The sequence below is a fragment of the Equus caballus genome, chromosome 10 (assembly GCF_041296265.1).
Source record: "Equus caballus isolate H_3958 breed thoroughbred chromosome 10, TB-T2T, whole genome shotgun sequence".
NCBI classification, from domain to species: domain Eukaryota; kingdom Metazoa; phylum Chordata; class Mammalia; order Perissodactyla; family Equidae; genus Equus; species Equus caballus.
Window position 1 is genome coordinate 18,842,228 of NC_091693.1, and position 14,263 is coordinate 18,856,490.

Here is a 14,263-nt window from a genome sequence, read left to right on the forward strand (position 1 = left end):
CTTGCTTCCTAACAACATTAACATAACCCCTTTGCCTGATCCTGCAATGCGCATAAAATATTTCTAAGAAACGGCGCCAATATTACTTTTAGCAGTAAAGCCACCTGGTGAGAGGTGCGATTTTCCTTCTTTGTGTACAATAGAATATGACACAGTAAGGACGTCAAATTAACTTTTGACTCCAGGTCGTTAACCCGCCAGCTTGATATACCCTTAGCTTCGTTTATTTCAGTATTTCCATTTTCAGATTGCTTTCTTTATTTTTGAATATGTAAACATTACATGGTTCCCAGTTAAAATCTGGATGACAAGGTTATATTTAAACAAGTCTTACTTCTTTCCTTCTCCTCGCCCTGTTCCTATGAAGGGGTTCAGAACAGGCCTCACCAAGAGGCGCCGCTTTGGCACGTGAAATATTTTGGGCTAAAAGGAAATCAAGACCCCGCAGGCTGCAGAAACTTTGACCTCTCCCTTAAAGAATTTAAATTGAGAGTCTTGCCCATAATAAGAGTTATTACCAGAAATAACTTAATACCAGAATGACCCGTCTGTATAGCAGGACAAACCTAGAGTTACAGAACATTTCCCTGCTTATTGTCCCTCTGACGCCCCAGGCCCCATCCCATTCCTTAGCTCAAAATGGCATGTGTACCCCACTTTACCTTTCTGTCAGTGACCTTCTCACGTATGTGGGTTTCCTGTACATACAAAATGAAATTTTATATTCTCATATTAATCTATCTCTTGTTGATTTAATTCTTAGACCTGCCAGAAGAACCTAAAGGGTAGAGGAAAATTTCTTCCTCCCCTACATCTCACTGATTAAAAAAAAAAGTCTGTGGTTTGCAATATATACTCTTTGCCTTTTTTTTGTTGGAATTTTTTTTTTTTTGAGGAAGATTAGCCCTGAGCTAACATCTGCTGCCAATCCTCCTCTTTTTGCTGAGGAAGACTGGCCCTGAGCTCACATCCGTGCCCATCTTCCTCTACTTTGTATGTGGGACGCCTGCCACAGCATGGCTTGCCAAGTGGTGCCATGTCCCCACCCAGGATCTGAACCCGTGAGCCCCGGGCTGCCGAAGTGGAACATGCACACTTAACCACTGTGCCACCAGGCCAGCCCTCTTTGCCCTTTTTTTAGTTTCACTTAAAATATAAACTATAACCTGGAGACCACATGCTATCACTTATATCCATATATAAGAGAGCTTATTCGTTTTTATCTACGTCTGTGCAGTTATTCATTCATGGATGCGTCATGGTTTTTTAAGCAGCCCCCATTGTTGAATATTTGGGGTGAGTTCCAGCCTTTTGCTGTTATAAATAACCTTCAATGAATAATTATGTGCGTATATATATCACTTGACTTTTTGGCCAGCGTATGTGATATTGTGGATTCTGTAATAAATCTCTATTTGGTCTTTGTCCCTGTTTCTGGCTCACAGCTCCCAAAACCCTTGGCATTTCCTAAGGGTTGAGAGTGACGATGGTGTTTCTTCTTATGTTAATGACGTGGGGACTCATTGCCAGGAGAATCAGCCGTGTGATCAGAGGTCTGGAACTTTCAGTCCCATCCTCTGATTTCCAGGAAGGGGAGGGGGCTTGAAGTTCGATAGATTGCCAATGGCCAATGACTCAGTCAGTCACGACTGCGTAATGAAACCTCCATAAAAACCCCAAAGGACAGCTCATCGCTCCTTTTTCATCGAGTTTCCATGTTGTGGAGCAGGAATGCTTCCACATGTCACCAGGCTGGTCCCCAAGCTCCACAAGGACAGAAGCTCCTCTGTTCTGTGCCTCACCCTATGTATCTTTTCATCTGGCTGTTGATTCTTTAATATCCTTCGTAACAAATCAGTTATCAAGTGAGTCAACAGCTTTTCTTGAGTGCTGTGCCCCGTTCCAGCAAATTAATCAAACCCGGAGAGGGGCCGTGGGGACCCCTGATTTACAGCCAGTCGGACGGAAGCACAAGGAACAACCTGGCCTTGCCGTCGGCATCCTGAGTTGGGGGGAGTCGTGGGGACCTCCAGTTTGTAGTCGGTTGGTCAGAAGCTCAGGGAACAACCTGAGCTTGTGACTGGCTCTGACGTGCAGGGCGTTTTTGTGGGACTGCGCCCCCTTCCTGAGGAATCTGATTCTGTCTCTGGGTGGATGATGTCACAGTTGAGTTGAATTCTCAGACACAAGCAGGTGCTTGTTGGTGTGAGGAAGCCTACACACACACACACACACACACACACACACACACGTGTGGGGAAGCCTACACACACACACACACACACACACACACACACACACACACACTGGAATCGGGTCCGGGCACCTTTGCACGGTATTTTTGGAATGCCAATGCATCAGGGATGAATGCATATCAAACCTTGGTAAATTGTGCCTAATTTGCCTTCAATTTAGAGGCGGGACGATTTCATACACAACTTGCAACGGCCTCTCCTTGGCGTTCGTTCCTTGGCTTGTAGATAACATCCCTCCAGTGTCCACTTTCGTCGAGAGATGTTCTTCCCTCCATGTGTCTGTGTCCGGATGTCCACCTCTTGTGAAGACCCCAGCCATTGGGCTAGGACCCCCCCTACTCCCCGTCTGACCTCATCTTAACTGGTTTACATCTGCAAAGGCCCCATTTCCAAATCAGGTCACGTTTGCAGGCCCTGGGGCGTAGGATTTCAGCATGTCTTGGGGAGCGACTCCCAACAGCGCCCCACTGAGCCAAAACGGTGTGTTGTCTTAGGACCCGGTGACCTTCCTGGACGTGGCTGTGAACTTCACCAAGGAGGAGTGGGCGCTGCTGGACCCTGCACAGAGGACGCTCTACAGAGACGTGATGCTGGAGAACTGCAGGAACCTGGCCTCCGTGGGTAAGGACGCCCCCTCCTGCGCTGCGTCGCCGACGAGAGGGGTACGAGTCAGGTCCCAGGAGGGGCGCTGAGAAACGGGAACGGGACTGTTCCATTCCAGAGAAACGGCTGCCGCCCCCACGTGGTGGACGTAGTGTTTCCGCCTTGAAACTGGAAACTGTCTGGCGCATTGCTCTTTGATGCTCTTCATGATTGACAGCCTGTGGGCATCCTTAAGTGGGTGAGCACAGAGCACAGAGCGTTTCAGCGCATGCGTGAGGAAAACGGAGGGACCGAGTTGTTGCTCTGTATTCCTGTTTGCTTTGCTCCAGAATCTATGCAAACCAAAGCATGCACCCATTTTATGGAAAGTCCTGGCCCCGTTGCCTTACATCATGCACTCCCCCATTTCCCCGGGACCAGGATCTCAAGTAGGAAAACCCCATCTGATCTCCCCTTTGGAGCAAGAAGTGGGTCTGGGGGATTTTCCCTGGGCACGTGTGCCCCTGAGTGCCAGGCAGATATGAATCCTTAGGAGGAAGGATTTTACAAACAACGTGGAAGTGTTGACTGAGAATTCACGCCATACCTTGTGGGAAGCAGGTTGGCGGTTCCTTAAAAATTTAAACATAGATTTACTATGTAACCAAGCAATTCCACCCCTAGGTGTATACCCCAAGGAATTGAAAACAGGTGTCCAAAAAGATACAGGTACACCTGTGTTCATAGCAGCACTATTCACGGTCACCAAGGTGGAAACAAACCCAGTGTCCATCAGGAGATGAGCAGAGATGCAAAATGTGGTATAGCCCCAAAATGGAATATTATTCACCCATGAAAAGGAATGAAGCTCTGATGCATGTTACAATGAGGATGAACCTCAATGGCATTATGTTAAGTGGAAGAAGCCTGACAGGAAAGGCCACATATTATATGATTCCATTTCTATGAAATATCCAGCACAGCTGGATCCATAGAGACAGAAAGCAGATTAGTGGTTGCCAGGGGACGGAGGGAAGCGAGAATGGGGAGTGACCACTTCATGGGTACGAGGTTTCCTTTTGGGGCGATGAAAATATCCTGGAACTAGACGGAGATGATGGTTGTACAACACGATGAATGTACTGAATGCCACTGAATTGTACACTGTAAAATGGTTAATTTTATATTCTGGGGGTTTCACCTCAATTTTTTAAAAAGAATCCATTTGATCTGAGGAAAGCTGAGGCTCCTCTATATGTGAGCTTCTTCAGGTACATAGAGCTTTTTGACTTTCATCTGTCTTCTCATATCTTCCCTTTTTTTTCCCAGAGAAAGACTTGTCCCCCTTCATCTTTAAAATGGCACATGAGGGGCCGGCCTGTGGTGCAGCAGTTAAGTTCGCAAGTTCCACTTTGGCAGCTTGGGGTTCGCTGGTTCAGATCCCGGGTGTGGACCTACCCACTGCTTGGCAAGCCATGCTGTGGCAGGCGTTCCACATATACAGTAGAGGAAGATGGGCACGGATGTGAGCTCAGGGCCAGTCTTCCTCAGCAAAAAAGAGGAGGATTGGCAGCAGATGTTAGCACAGGGCTAATCTTCCTCAAAAAAAAAAAAAGGTTCATGGACTCTGTCTTAGTCTGTTTAGGCTGCTATGACAGAACACAGTAGACTGAGTGGCTTAGACAACAGACATTTATTTCTCACAGTTCTGGAGGCTGGAAAGCCCAGGATGAAGGTGCCGGCAGATTTGGGTCCTAATGAGAGCTGTCTTCCTGATTTGCAAGTGGCCACCTTCTCATTGTGTCCTCCCATGGCCGAGAGAGAGGGAAAGCCCTGGTGTCTCTTCCTCTTCTTATAAGGACACAGATCCCATCATGGAAGATCCACCCTCACAACTTCATCTGAGCCTGGTTACCTCCTGAAGGCCCCACCTGCAAATGCCATCACACTGGGGGTTAGAGCTGCAACACAGGAATTTTGGGGGGGGGGGGGGGACACGAATTCAGTCCATTACAGATTCTTTGTCCAATTCTTTTCCACTTGGCATTCTCAATCATACCCTCAGTCTCTGCAGAACCATTTCTTAGCAGCATGCCGTCCATACTGAGCCCCTGTCCTTACCAGAGTCAGTCTCCTGACACGGCCCAAGTCCTTAATGGCTTCCTCTGCTTGCTCAGTCTTCCTTCCTCCTTTTCACAGTTGCCTCCCATATGTCAAGTGAACATTTGAAAAGAAATCCACATGGACATTTGCACAATGGGCAAGCCACTTGGAAATCTACACAGGCAATCCCATACAGGGATTTTTATCATCTCCCGCCCACCTTTCCTTTCAACCAAGAACGTAACTTTTGTGCCACTTTATTTCAGATTGGGTGACTCAACATAACACCAGAGACTCCATCCCTCAGCGGGACACTCTTGCTAAAAAGACATTTCATGAAGCGAACAGAGTGTGTCTCGTGAGCAACAATTCCCGGACCCCCACATTAGGAGAAGACTGGAAATGCCACAAAACAGAGGAGCCACGCCAGCAGAGGGGGCAGAAATTGAAGAAAGTTGCTGTTGCCCGAGAGAGAGATGGGTCTCCAGCTGGAGCCTGTGAATATTGTGGCATGCGGGACAATTCTAAACCTAGCTCAAAGCTTGTGCCTTCACAGGGAGATTCCACAAGACGATATATCCCACAATGTGGTTCGAGTATTTTGAAACAAAATTCTGTCTTAACCAGTAATCAAAAACTTTATAAAAACGATGAATACGATAGAGTCTGGAGGCAGAGCATTCCGTTCATTCCATGTGTGAGGACTCCAAAATCAAACACATGGATTGGCAATCAGAACAATGTGCTTCACATGCATCATAAAACTTACGTGGGGGTGGACATTCGTGAGTGGGATCCATTTAGAAGAGTTTTTAGCCAAGAGTTTTCCCTTTGGGCACACAGAACTCACATTAAAGAGAAAACTTATGAGTCTGACCAATGTGAAAGCACTTTCCAAAATGACTCGATCTGTGCTGCGCAGATGCGGTCTTATATGGCACAGGCAAATAATGAGAATAATCGACGTGGAACAACCTTTGCCCCCATTCCAAGCTCTGATCAGCACAGGAGAAGTGGGACTAGAGAGAAAAGCTATAGATGTCACAGCTGCAGGAAAGCCTTCGTTTATCAGTCATTCCTTAGAAGACACATGGAAATTCACACCGGAGAGAAACCCTATGAATGTAAGAAATGTGGGAAAGCCTTCAGATATTCCTTGCACCTTAATAAGCATGTCAGAAAGCACATCGTGAAGCAGTCCTTTGAATGTAAGGAATGTGGGAAAGCCTTCAGTAAATCCTCAAATCTTACTGAACATATAAGGATTCACACTGGGGAGAAACCCTATAAATGTGAGGAGTGTGGAAGAGCCTTCGCTCATTCTTCAGGATTTAAAATCCATCTGAAGACTCACAGTTGAGAGAAGCCCAGTGAATGAAAGGAATGTGGGAAAAGCTTCACTAATTTTCTCAAAATACTGGGTGCAGAAGGAGGTTATATGGGTAGGGAAAGTCTTTCCTGAATTCTCGTATTCTTTTCTAATAAAATCCTGTAAGACGGTGAACTGCCCCTCTGTGTACCCTGAAAACTCTGCCATGTGAATTTTGTACGTAGTAGCTTCAGTGCAATTCAGTTACATACATGTCATCCCACCAACTTGAAGCCCTGTTTGAGCCACATTTAATTTAGATTTGGTGTGCTCTGCGATACCATTTTTGTCCGTTTGCTGTTATCGGTCGTGATTTGACCGTGTTGTGGTCAGAGTCGTGGTCTTCATGTTGCTGATGTGGGCTACTTATTCTGACTTTCATTGTGGGCTCATGGCTGATTCTGTCAACTGCCCGGCCATATCCATTCTTCTCCTCTTTACTAAAGGTACCTAGGTTTGTTTTCCCAGAGTTAATGCTGTTTAATGTTTTGTGGGGTCTTTGTGAGGAAGATTAGCCCTGAGCTAACTGCTGCCAATCCTCCTCTTTTTGCTGAGGAAGACTGGCCCTGAGCTAACATCCATGCCCATCTTCCTCTACTTTATATGTGGGACGCCTGCCACAGCATGGCTTGATGAGTGGTGCCATGTCCGCACCCGGGATCCAAACCAGCGAACCCTTGGCCACCAAAGCAGAACATTTGCACTTAACCACTGTGCCACCAGGCTGGCCACAATGCTGTTTGATGTTTTTGAACACATTTCCCAGTTTTTCTCATAACCGATGGTGGGCAGAGCTTATACCCCTGGCCAACGAGGACGGCAAAATTCACTGGTTTGGATTCCTAGTGAGCTGTTGGAGATCGGGGGATGGTTTGTCACTCTTTTTCTCTTAACCGAGTTCCCCTTGCTCTCCTTCCTTGTTGCTCTCTGGAAACTGGATGAAATTCCCTGAATTAGCACAAGCAATTTTAGGATCATTGGAATGAAGGTCATGGTCTCAATAACACAACCCTCAAAATACGAGATTTCTCACTCCCCAGTGGCCTGTGTTTTGGCGTCCATGGCTGCAATAGACTGTATTTCTGGACTTATTACATGAAGCAAACCCATAGTTTGATTAGAAAGCATTTTAGGGGAGATTTTTATGATTCAGTGAAGTGCTAAATGCTAACCCTAGTGTGTGGCCAGTTTTTTTATAACTGCCTCTTGTGTATTTCAAAGTACTGTTCATTTCTTTGATTTGGGGTGGGTTCAGCATTCAGTACATGTCTGAATGGTTAAGCTTCTTGAGTGTTTTTACAATCTTTCTCTCTCTCTCTCTCTCTCTTTTTTTTTTTTTTTGGTGAGGAAGATTGTCCCTGAGCTAACATCTGTGCCAATCTTCCTCCATTTTGTATGTGGGACGCCACCACAGTGTGGCTTGATGAGCGGTGTGTAGGTCCACACCCAGGATCCGAACCCACAAACCCTGGGCCACTGAAGGGGAGCTCGTGAACTTAACCACTATGCCACTGGGCCGGCCCCTTTACAATCTCTTGATTGTAAGATTTTTGACTCCTGTTCCATCATTTACTGAGCAAGTTCATAATACAACAGCCCACTCTGGAAGTGGATTATCAAAGTCTTAGAGCCTTGTTAATTCTTACTTAATGTGTTTGGAGACAGTGTTATTAGATGCGTAGGAGTTTGGGCATTTTCTTTATTAACAGGTGAGTTTTCTTTCTAGTCTATGTTTTCACCATCTTTTCTACCAACAATGATTTTTTTGGGTTCATTCCTGTAATAAGGGTGAAAATTTCTGTGTCCCTCACCATGAGCAAGGCTTTGCAGGTATCACCTCATTTATGACCAGCACTCCACGGAGAAACACTTTGAACATCCCCTTTTTTTAAAAAAAAACTTAACTTATTTTTTTTTTGAGGAAGATCAGTCCTGAGCTAACATCTGCTGCCAATCCTCCTCTTTTTGCTGAGGAAGACTGGCCCTGAGCTAACATCCATGCCCATCTTCCTCTACTTTATATGTGGGACGCCTGCCACAGCATGGCTTGCCAAGTGGTGCCATGTCCACACCCGGGATCCGAACCGGCGAACCCTGGGCTGCCACAGTAGAATATGCAAACTTAACCACTGCACCACTGGGCCAGCCCATGAACATCTCCTTTTTATAAATGAGGAAGCTGAAACACAGCATGTAAGGAAACTTGCCATTGTGAAATGGCTTCTTCTGAGTTTCGAAGCAATGGGTGTTTTCATTGTCACGTTCAGAGTTCAGGACATGTATTAGTTTCCTGTTGCTGCTGTAACAAGTTTCCACATATGTAGTGGCTTTAAATAACACATGTTTGTTATCTTACATCTCTAGCAGTCAGAAGTCCAAAAGGGGTCCCCCCGGGCCAGAATCAAGGTGTCCACAGGCTGCATTCCTTTCTGGAAGCTCTAGGAGAAAAATCCATGTTCTTGCCTTTTCCAGCATCTGGAGCCACCTGCGTTCCTTGGCTCATGGCCCCTTCCTCCATCTTCAAAACCAGCAACCATGGTTGAGTCCTCAGATCACATCCCTCTGATCCTAACTCTTCTGTACGAGTCCTTCCACTTCCATATATAAAGACGCTTGTGACTACGTTGGGCCCACCTGGGTAATCCAGGATCATCCACCTTCTCAAAATCAGCTGATTAGCACCCTTAAATCCATCTACAACCTTAATTCCCATTTGCCGTGTAAGGTAAGATATTCACAGGCTCTGGAGATCAGGGTGTGGATATCTTCAGGGGCCATTCTTCTGTCCACCACAGCACATAGGTGAAACACCAAGCTTATTAACTGACCAAAAGAAAACCTTCAATGCTAAATTTTTCTGGCTTTCGACACTGTCTTATTATTAACCAGACGTAGTTTCCTGAGCATCTCCTGCAGGCCATGGACTGTGGACTCTGGGTCTAAATCGGGTCAGCACACTTTTTCTGTAAAGGGCCAAAGAGTGAATACTTTATTCTCTGTGGGCCACGAGGTCCCTGTCTGCGCTGCCCACTCTGCCATTAGAGCACAAGGCAGCCATACACATATGAGCAAATGGATGTGGCTGCATCCCAATGAAATTTATTTATGGACACTGAAATTTGAATTTCACATAATTTTCACATATTATGAGATGATCTTGTTTTGATTTTTTCCAGCCATTTAAAAGTGTAAAACCGGGGCCGGCCCTGTGGCTGAGTGGTTAAGCTCATGTGCTCCACTCTGGCGGCCCGGGGTTTCGCTGGTTCAGATCCTCAGCACGGACATGGCACCGCTCATCAAGCCATGCTGAGGTGGCGTCCCACATAGCACAACCAGAGGCACTCACAACTAGAATATACAACTGGGTACCAGGGCTTTGGGAAGAAAAAAGAAGAAAGGAGGAAGATTGGCAACAGATGTTAGCTCAGGGCCAGTCTTCCTCGCCAAAAATAAATAAACAAATGAATAAAATAAAAATGTAAAACCATTCTTAGCTTACGAGCCTCATTTGGCCTACAGGCTATCTTTTACTGACCTCTGGTCTAAAACAAAGAACAAACCAAGGCTTTACTTCATCATATCCACTTTGTTGTGGAGAAGACAGATAGATAAAGGCATGGCTCTGTCTATCCCTATTTTTTTCCTTTTCCTTTCAGTCTTTTAAAAATTGGGAAATATAATAGCACAACCAGAAGGACCTACAACTAGAATATACAACTATGCACTGGGGGTGGCAGGGGGGGCTTTGAGAATAAGAAGAAAAACAAAAGATTGGCAACAGATGTTAGCTCAGGTGCCAATCTTTAAAAAAAATATATTGGGAAATATGGATACCCAAAAGTGTATGAAAATGTCCACACACAGTTAAAAGTCAATAAGTGATCACCACGTACCCACCAGCCAGGCCCATAAATGGTTCATCATTAAGTGTCAAGCAATTCGTGTCATCAGTGCAGCCCCCCAGTTCCCAAGAGGGAGCCACTGTCTCGCCTTTCAAATTCTTCATTCCCTCGCTGTCTATGCTGACTGCCTATGCGTAAATCCCCGAATGCCATATTTCCTGTTTCTGCTGATCTTTGTGCTACATATTGAAGATTTCTTTGTGTCTTGCTTCTTTCAGAGAAAGAAAGAGTAACCCAGGGAGGCAGCAGGTAGCTTTCACGCTTTCATTCTCGCTGTCCTGTGGGTCCGTTTAGTTAAATTCATTTAGGAGACCCGCGTTATGTTACCTCCCTGTAGACACTGCAGACATTGCTGCTAACACCAATTTCGATCGGTTTCCTGCTGGATATCTGTAGTCACTCGTGAAGTGGAATGGCTGGGTTGTACGTCGGGCAGATGTTCAATAGAAAAGCATTTGAGACAGAAGAGGATTGTATGATTCCATTTCTATGGAATTTCCAGAAGAACCAAATCTGGCGAGGCAGCAGGCAGATCGGTCGTTGCCGGGGGTTGGAGGTGGGGCCAGGAATTGACTGCAAACTGACGAGAGGGAAGTTTTTGGGATCGTGGAAATGATCTAAAACCGGGCTGTGGTGATGACTGCACGATTCTGTAAATTTATGAAAAATCATGGAATTGTACACTGACAATGAGAGCGCTTTACAGTCTGTAAATTATACCTTCCTGAACCTGTGGAGGAAGAAAAGGAGAGAAAAAGAGGGAAAGAGAGAAAAAGAAACGTCACAAGTCCTCTCGGGTGCCCACAGCTGTGTGACACCCAAAAGCTCCAGTAAGTTCAGCTTTTGGTGTTTTGGGAAGCGCTGGGGGCAAGACACTCACTCTGTGATGCCAGGATCTCTCCAGCTTGACCCTGTCTCCCCAGCCCCACCGCCTGCCTTTCACAGAATCACTGCTTCATCCCAGAATCTGGGTGCCTGCAGGCCCTTCCCGTCAGCCCCGGACCATGCCAAGGGAGCCATGTCCACTCCTATCCCCAGGGAGCAACATGCAGAGGAAAAAGACCCCAGCTAGGAGTCAGAATCCCTCGACTCAACTCCCGAGGGGGCAAAAATAGGGCTTTGGGGATCCCCTGCCTCTCCACCCCCATTCCCATGGTCCTCAGTTCCTACAGCTGTAAAAGGAGAATTTTTAACAATTGGTTTAACAAACATACACCAAGCCCCTTTTAAGAGGTTTACAAATATTAACTCCTTTAATGCTCACAGTGAACCTATGAAGTGGGGGACTATTATTCCCATTTTATAGCAGAGGAAACTGAGGCACGGAGAAGCTAAGCAAGCTGCCCAAGGTCACACAGCAGGCTGGGGGCCAGGTGGGATTCCACGCCGGGTTGTCCTGCACCAGAGACTTGGCTCTTAGAGGCCTCCCTGTGCTAACCGGGTCCTGAATCTGAGTTCTCTTCTGTTCTCCCCTGCCGGGACGCGAGCTCTGGGGGCGGGGACCTCGTCGGGCACACAAAGGCATTTAATGAACATTGTGGAACGAAGAAGGGATGGATGGTCTTAGGGTGGCCACACGCCTCCGTGACCGCCGAGCCCTCGTGCAGCGCGGCGCCCCGGGAGCTATACTCGTGGCCGGGGCTTCCAGTCCCGGGAATCGGGATCCTGCGGTCCAGGCGGGACAAGAAATGAACCACCTGCTTGGACCGTCAGAGTCGAGGAGGGAGCAAAACCCACTGGCGGCGGGGCGCGCGCGCCACCTGGCGGCCGAGTCTTGCTAAGACCGCCGCCCGGAGACGCACACGTTGCTTTGGGCGAAGCGGAGGCCGCGTCTCCAAGGGAGTCGCTATCCGGGGTGTTAACGGGGTTTGTCTGGAAATCAGTGCATGAAGCCGGGGCCGTGGACCAGCGGCTTCCGAAGGTTTCCGACCGTGATGCACGGTAAGAAATCATTTCACATCAGCATAGTTTCACTACCTACCACCCCGTCCCACAGAATGTTTATTCTACCCTATTCCTGTTTTTAAATGCTGGGCAGATCTTCTTAAATTGATTTCCTGCCTCGATTGAGTCTCCACTGATAATCCAGGATAGTGACTTCCACTGTCCCAGATTATCCCCCCCTTTTTTTTTTTTTCAGCTGCCAAAGATTCTGATGGAGAAAGTGTTGGCACCTAGACCACTCCCCCAGTGATATTTCCCCACCACGGTCAGGCTGCCTCCACTGCCAGCTGTGATTTCAAGCTGAGGAACTGGGCTCAGAGAGTTGAAGACACTTGTCCAAGGCCACACAGCTTGGATGCCGCAGTGCCGGTTTCTGCCTCACTCTTGGAGGAAAGAAATCACTAAATGTCCCAAATTTCACTGCTATTGAGTATAATTTAATTCGATCCTTTCTCCATTTTTGCCAATAAGATCGAGCTGTGCTAGTCTGCTCTTTTCTTATATTATTTAATGTAAATGAATGACATTCCAGAGGTCAGGCTTAAAAATGCAAGTTTTCATATGCAACAAGATGAATCTGAGATGGCAACGGAGTCTGTGTTGAGGTGACAACCAACGGCACCGTGAGCATCACCGTCATCAGCACCATCACCAGCGCCATCATTATCGCCGTCACCACACCCTGTTCTCTGTCACCACCAGCATCACCATCACTATCTCGTCCATCAACACCACTGTCATCAAAGCCACCGCCTTCACCATCACCCTCACCATTCCCGTTATGGGCAGCATCACACCGACACCACCAAAACCACGGTATCACCATTATCAACAAAGTCACCACCACCACCAACACCCTCACCACCACAAAGGTCACCTCCCCTCAAAGCACGTGTCAGGGAGCCACTCTGTCTCCTAGCTACAGCCTCGGGCCAGCAGGCCTGCATCCTCCATCCCGCTCTCCACCCTGGGCTGACAGGAACGTGACTGACCTCAGGGGAAATGCTGCCTCGCTTGGGAGCCAAGAGGATTCTGGGTTTGATTCTCTGTAAGTGGCCCCAGACGTACTCTGGGCTTGTTACCACAGGGCTGACCATCTATAAATGGCGAGCCCAGCCCCCGGACCAAAGGATGGCAGAGGAGTGTCTGTTCAGTGTATCCGAGAGTCGGGGTTCACCTGAACCCCTCCTACTATCGTGGTTTGTGCGACCACTTTGGGGAGGGGGAGATCCGAGGGCCTGGGTCTGCTGTGCTCGCTTTTCTGTCTGTGGAGAGAAAGAGGAGGAAGTCACTCTGGACGCAGATAGGGCCAGTGGTCAAGACTCGGCTCCACACCAGGTCCCAAGGGAGGAAACAGGAATGGCAGCTTCCCTTGCAGAAGCCGCAGCCCAGGGGAGCCGCCATTTCCAGCTCCTTCCTGAAATACCAGTTTTTAAGTGCCTCGTTCACTGTTCTGTCCCCAGAACCTGGTATAATGTATGATACGTACTCAATAGGTATTTGTCAAGTTAGTGGGAAAATGGGGCCGGCCCGGTGGTGCAGCAGTTAAGCGCGCATGCTCTGCTTCCGGGGCCTGGGGTTCGCCGGTTTGGATCCCGGGTGTGGACATGGCACCGCTTGGCAAGCCATGCTGTGGTAGGCGTCCCAAGCATAAAGTAGAGGAAGATGGACACGGATGTTAGCTCAGGGCCAGTCTTCCTCAGCAAAAAGAGGAGGACTGGCAGTAGTTAGCTCAGGGCTAATCTTCCTCGAAAAAATAAAAATTAAAAAAATTTTTAAAAGTATTTCCTCCCTGGATTAGGAAGGTGGATGATGGCTTATCTGTTTGGATGTGGTTGGATTAAATTTTGACCGGGCATTCGGCATGACTCAAGGACAGGAAAGAGTCACCCATAGTGTTCTCCCTCTCACTCCCACACACAGCTGGAAAGGGACAGAGTCCGCTTTATCTCTGAGACCCTATGGCAGGCATTAGGGCCATCCAAAAGTATACGCCTTCCCTCTCTCCTTCCAGATACACAGGAAGATGGTACTTCCCCCCTCTCTTTGAAGTCAAGCCTGGTCAAACGACCTGCGTTGGCCAATAAATGCGAGTGGAAATGATGGGA

The 14,263-nt window shown here is 47.5% G+C and overlaps 1 non-coding gene across 4 annotated transcripts in view; it reads left to right on the forward strand.

Annotated features, from left to right (window-relative positions):
* ZNF114 (zinc finger protein 114) overlaps positions 1 to 14,263 on the forward strand; it is a 47,349-nt gene that overhangs the window by 27,328 nt on the left and 5,758 nt on the right. For 2 of the 4 annotated variants that reach the window (XR_011421941.1, XR_011421940.1), the window contains 2 exons: positions 2,750 to 2,876; positions 5,207 to 6,444. This is a non-coding gene — a transcript (zinc finger protein 114). Of the gene's footprint in view, positions 1 to 2,749; positions 2,877 to 5,206; positions 6,445 to 12,351; positions 13,204 to 14,169; positions 14,259 to 14,263 lie in introns of those variants that run through there. The other 2 variants (XR_011421943.1, XR_011421942.1) reach the window with 2 other exon arrangements.